The sequence below is a fragment of the Amblyomma mixtum genome, chromosome 3, assembly GCF_055824585.1.
Source record: "Amblyomma mixtum isolate Tamu chromosome 3, ASM5582458v1, whole genome shotgun sequence".
Lineage (NCBI taxonomy): Eukaryota > Metazoa > Arthropoda > Arachnida > Ixodida > Ixodidae > Amblyomma > Amblyomma mixtum.
The window spans coordinates 79119765-79126316 of NC_143014.1; positions in this window are offsets into that span (position 1 = coordinate 79119765).

Below are 6552 nucleotides of genomic sequence, written 5' to 3' on the forward strand. Positions count from 1 at the left end.
GCTCCCTCCCCTGCCTGCCCGTCGTGCGGCGATACGGGCACTTTGGGACACTTGCTGTGTGCGGGCCCAACCTTTGACCTGCACCGCCGTCGTCTCCTTTGCAGGTTACCGGGCCCTCGGATTTCCAGCCGACACGGGGGGATAGCTGGTGTTCCCAGCCCGAAACCACCTCTCTGCCTACCGTGTCCTGCTGGTCTACCTAGAGGAGACTGGCCTGGACGCCCTCCTCTAGGCCTGCGGCCCCTCTGGACCTGCAGCCCCCATGGACCTGCGACTCCTTGGACCTGCGCCTCCGGACCTGGACCATGACTGCAGCAACAACATAGACGCCGACTGCATCTTCCCCTTCCCCTAGATGCCAAGAGTGATTCCACAACTAAGGGTAACATAACCCGCGTCCCAAGTGGACTGTGGTGTACCCACAGTCCACTTGGGACAGGTGGGAGAGGATATCATGCGTCACATTGTCGAAAGCACCCCGCAAGTCCACTGCGAAGACCACCTTGTCATCGCTAGGGTGCTCGCCAGGATCAAGAATCTCTCTATGAAGTTGCAGCAGCACATCTTGTGCGGGCCGGTGGGGGCGGAACCCGTACATGGTGTCTGCAAAGGTGTTGTGCGTTTCTAGGTAGGTGGACAGCTTGTTGCGGACCATGGTTTCTATCAACTTCCCCACACAAGAAGTGAGAGAGATGGGCCTGAGGTTGTCGGTGTTGAGAGCTTTGCCTGGTTTTGGGCATGGATGTGAAGAGAGCCGTCTTCCAATCCACCGGGAGAGGTGTACCTCCCGTCCAAATGGTACTGAAATATTCGAGCAGCCGCTCGTAGGCCGATTCGGGGAGGTTAGCGAAAAGTTTCACTGTCACCTTGTCCCTGCCCAGAGCTGTCCCTCGTTTCATTTTGGCCAGGCCACTTTGAGGTCGTGAAGCTGGAACGTTCGATCCAGCTCTGCGTTCTCAGAACCTGCATACGAGAACGCGGGACCACGCGAATCCTGGTCCGTGTACAGATATTTATTTCGGAGTGCGTCAGCCAGTGTGGCTGTGTCTCCCTTGAAGGTGTGAATTGCTCATTTAAGATGTTTTTGGGTTTCGGTGCAGGTTTAGGTCGGATCAGTGAGAGCGCGGAGAAGACGCCACGTGCTCCGGTTCGACATTTGTCGAGCAGCGGTGTTGCATCGGTCTACCCAGTTCGAATCGGCGAGTTGGGCCGCACGCTCTGCCGCTTGTTGGGTGAGTTCCACGATGCGGATTTTGAGTTGCCGATTATGCTTCTTCCGGCGCCATCGGCGGATGAGGTTGGGCCGGGCGTCCCAAAGGTGAACGAGGTGGTCGTCCACCGCCGGGTTCGCCTCTGAGAGCTGAACGTGCTGTTCGGTATCTTTGAGTTGGCAGATGAGGTGTTGTGACCAGGTAGTGTAACCTTGATCCTCTATAGGAGTACTATTAGTGCAGTTGGATCTGAATTTGTTCCGATTAGGAAGGGTTGCTTTAGTGTGGGTTCTTGTAAGGGGTTTGGTGCGGATTTTTGGTAAAGCTCTGGGGATGACGAACACTTTTGGGGAGCTACGCGAGGCTCATCTCAACAATCAATACTTGCGGTTCAGCAAAACACGTGCGGGTAGCCGCCTTTTGACCCGTCTCCACATCAATAACACAACCTAACAGGAGAAGCGGGTATCCCTGTTCGAGGCCTGGCGCTTCCCCCTGCAGGTTCGCCCCCTCCCCAATAACATGACAAAGGATGCCCATGATGGCCGCTGCCTCTCGCGAGCGGAAGCCATTACCGAGCAGTATGGTTCTCGACCAGGGGTATTTTACATGGACCAGGGGTATTTTACACAGGGGTATTTTACCCCAGTTCAGGGCCTCACCTTCCGTGCCCCCAACATTACATTCGCGGAGGAAGTTGCTATCGCACTTGCAGCCGCGGATCCAGCGTCCCGAGTCGCAATTTTGAACAGGGACAAATTCCAGATAGTGCCTTCCAAATTTTACCTAGTTGTGAGTACCGTGGTTTCCCAATCCGGCGCACCATCAGCTGGGCCCCAGCCCATGCGGGGATAGAGGGAAATAATGTAGCGGACGCTACCGCCCACGCTTAACCACCGGGGATCGCCTCTCCCGCTGCCTGATCCAGCTCCTGATTTCAATCCGGCTATTACTTTTTGGGAGATCTCTCTCCTCTATCAAACAGCTCACGGCCGATACCCACCCCCCTGTAAAGGCCTCAAGAAGGCGGAGGAGCGTTGGCTTCTTCGCCTCTACACCAACACGGTACTGTGCCCGGCAGGGCTTAAACATTTCAATTCGGCCTTTTCGGGCGAGTGTCCACAGTGTGGGGAAGTGTTTGCGGACATGTATCATGTGGTGTGGGCATGCTCTGCCAATCCTGCTTTCCCACCCCACCCCCATCCCACCCGAGAGGATTGGGAGGCTGCCCTGCTTGGCTGCTCAACTCTTCAGGACCAACGAGCCCTGGTGACAAGAGCCCGGGCCGCCGCGGAGGTTACAGGGGTCCTGGACTAGGGATCCCTCCTAGTGATTGTGAGGGCCGGGCCCTTCAGGTCCGGTCCAAGCAATACCTTTTTTTGTAAATAGTATAAATAAATGTTTTACACCACCATCACCTCTCCAGGGTCCATCAGACCTATATAGTCCGATCTGCCCTCCGATCTCTCTAGATCTCCCCGTGTCTCCGCCAATCTTCTCCGAGCAGCCCCCCCCCCCATTTACCTATTTCATAGAACCTCCTTGTACCCCGGGAGAAGCAGAGGAGGCAGCTATAGCAATAACCATTGCCCAAACCAATGCGGCTTATATAGTTAGCGATTCCAAAACAGCCATTCTTAACTTCGCCCGCGGACGCGTCCATCCCCCCTCGTGGCAGATATTAAGAATGTGCACCCTAAATTCCGATAGGCGTATTGAGCTCGTGTGGGTGCCGGCTCACTATGGCAATCCCGGAAATGAGGCCGCCGATAACATAGCCCGAGGACTTATTTGCCGGGCAAATGGCGACCCCAGCCGGAATTTCTCGAGGGAGCGGGCACACACGTTCTCAGAACTGACTCAACAAGCACGCCTTGCCCGTCGACTCTATCCCCCTCCCCACCCCCGCCTATTCAACTCCCCACAAATCCTCTGGAGGCGACTCCAGACCCGAACTCTTCCTACCCCTCAGCTTCTATTCTACTTCCGCCCTGTTTCCCCAGAGTGCACTCTCTGCGAAGAATCGCACGCCACCCTGGACTGCATCCTCTTCGGCTGCCTTGCCGATCCTCCCCCGCAGGGACAGCCCGCCATTGGTACATGGGAGGAATAGGAGGCCCTCCTTGCGTCGCAGGATCCGGACACGCAACTTCGCTGTGTGAACCGGGGTGCCAGTGCCATGGTCCTACGTGGCCTGGACACATGCGCGTAATGTGAGGGTTGTGCGGTGGCCCTGAGATCTTGCACGGTCCAAACTCGCTTGCATAGTAAAGTTTTTCATCCATCTCTCGATATCCTCCCTTCCCCCTGTTCGCGCCAAAAAGCCGCCCTTAAATCCCTTTTCCCAGGATTATGAGGACCTTTTTAGTAGCCAGTAGGAAATGCGCTTGTCAGAGCCAATCGGGACAATTTTGTTCAAACTGACGGAGCCAATAGCACTCCAGTGCTCACGGAGTTGTTGACTCGCAAGCACCACGTGAATTCCGTGAAGACATTGTGCATCCGTTTGCAGTTACGGCACACCGACACAAACACATAAAAACGACAGCGAAAACCAGGGAAGGTGGACACACAGTGCGAACCACATGCACTGCCCTTCTCGCTCCCACCCTTCGCTGCTCGTCTCTGGGACATCCGGTCTGTCATGCGCTGTGCCGTCGAAACCAATAAATTTACACGCCCCCTCCCCTCCGCCCCCCGCCCCCCACACACACATACATCCCAGCGGTCCGCGCGTTGGCTGCGTCTTGCGGCCCGAACACGACCTTGCAAGGCCTCGTCTTTTCACAGTCGGCCACGGTGCAGTCGGCTAACCGCCGTTCTAGCACTCACATTACCACATTTGTTTTAAAACAACCCTTTCGAACTGCGCCGGAGAGCAGGCCGCTCGAGGAACCCCGACAAAAAGCTACAGAGAAAACCAAGGAGGGCCAAGCAGCGGCTCCTGTGTGTGCGCTGCCCGATGGCCCCCTTGTGCGACAGCCCGCGATCTCAACTGCCTCCGACTCCTGGCGCCGCGCAGTCTCCCGTTCAAGCGTCTCCGTCTCCGGGGTCCCACAAAGGGAAGATGCCGAGCGGCCCTCCGGAGACGCATAGCGCACTGTCACCGCATGGAGCCCTTACCGGAGCAAAAACCCGGCGCCGTCCAGGAAAATCCAGATTGGTTGGCGGGCATTGGAGTATCAGTGACGTCAGCAAAACGGAGAATCCCTTTTGATGGAGGAACGTGACGTCACCACACTACAGAGTGCCCATTGGCTGAGGGAAATGACGTAACCGGACCAGGTTCGACTTTGTGAAGACTCCACCTGCCAAACGCTGGTGGTGTACGGGAAGAGCAACCTGAGTCTCATAAGCCCCACCAGTCATTTCCGGCAAGCGCATCAACTGCTTCGAATGCTATCGTATTGCCAACACACAATGGAATTAGGTTAGGTTTTTGGGGTGGTGGCCGCCACCTCTCGCCTCCCTTTGGATCCATCACTGTCTTTTCCGCACATTCATAGCTACTTCGGGTAAAGAACAGATCACAAGGTCCAGCGCGTACGGAGTGACAAGCAACTTCATATATTAAATTAACTCTGCAGGACTATCGCCCCTGACAACGGTTCCAACGCTGAGATCGTAAAATTAATCCGTACTGCGATTCTCAATACCGCTTCACTAATTAAGCATATCTCCAATCATCATTGCAGCATGAGGGAAGCAGACGTATGTCGCCTCATTCAGGCGTTTTGCATATGCAGAATCGCCTACTCCGTTCCTTACCTCTTCCTCACGCTCACGGAGACCGAGCAACTCAGACTCATCCGCACAGCCTACAAAACTGCTCTCCTTCTCCCTAATCAACGCGCACAGAGAAACTCCTTCAACTAGGGGTGCACAACAGTCTGGGAGAGCTCGTAGAAGCGCCCCTCATAGGTCATTACCATAGGCTCTCACATACCGAAGCATGTCAAACACTCCTGCGCCTACTCGGACTCCCCGGCCATAGCACCGCCACGCGCTCCCATCCCACTGCTGTCAGTAATCTCTACGTCCCGCCACTTCCCAAAAAAGCACCCAACCGGAGCATGATCGAGAAAGAAGGGAAGCTAGAGTCAAGGATCTGCACATGCACCATCCTCCTCATACTCCAGCAGTTTACGCAGACGCGGTCGAATATTAAAACCGACCAGACTTCTCATTAGCCGTCGTAGACGGATTCCAAAACCCTATTTTCAGTGCTTCCATTCCAAATTTGACAGGTCCCGCTGCTATAATCCTGAATATCGCCCCCCCCCCCCCCCCCCCTAATAGCCTCGTCGGCCTCCTCTGGGTCCCTGCACACAGCTAACACCCAGGCAACACGGCCGGTCACACCCAGCCCTAGCACACGTCAACCACGGGCTGAGCGCGACCTGCCTTCGTGTTGCAGTGCCAGGGATCCACTTCTCAACGACCGCGTTGTAGAAATTCCAGCGTAATGTGCCCTCCACTGCCTAAATATTTTCCCAAAAGCGATCAGGTTTTGTGGCGCCGAACGGACACAGTCACAACCCCTTTCCTTCTTTCAGTTCATTTCATTTTTATTTTTCTTAGTTTTCTGTGCACAGAAAGCTAAAGGATCAGGGACATAAGGTGCTGTGTACCTGACTAGGTCCCTAAACCATTACTTTGTTCGGAAACAGTGCAATTTTCACAAAAAGAATACAAACTTAGAACTTAGGGAATTATAACCCATGGTGAAACCTCTCCTCACTGCCACTTGTGTCCGAGCACCAGAACTGACCTTAATACCATATTTCTGAATAGCCCGAACAAACCCAAGCGTCGTGGTAAGGGTCAGAACATCAGGAGCAATGGGAGGCTGCTCTGCGCAGCTCGCAGCCGGAGCTATAGCTTCGGACAGTGGGTTGGGCCCGAGGGGTCGCCGAAGCAAACAAAGTGCCCGGCCATTTAGAGCGGCCCTCGAGACCGTCGCCATTCTGCTTCCTCTTTCCCCACCCCATCGCTTTATTCTCTCATGAGTCAATAAAGCTGCCTATCTACCTACCTACTCTGGTCCTGTTGCCCCCGAAATGCTGCACGAGTAGGCGGTTTCACTTCCGTGCAATGATAACCGAAGCAGTGATGCAGGGGGAATTTAATGGGACCGCCCCCTTAAAGGGGGCGATTGACGATATGGCAATCCTGCAGAGGCTATGCCCGCAGAAGTCGATTCAATAAGTCAATGATGGAGAGAGAGAGAGATTTAAATGAATGCAGGAGAGAAAACGATAGACAGTCCTGCTAAAAAGCCTGCATAGGATGCCTCGAGGCACGTGCGCCTCACCCCAGCGTGGTATGAAAATTGAAAATT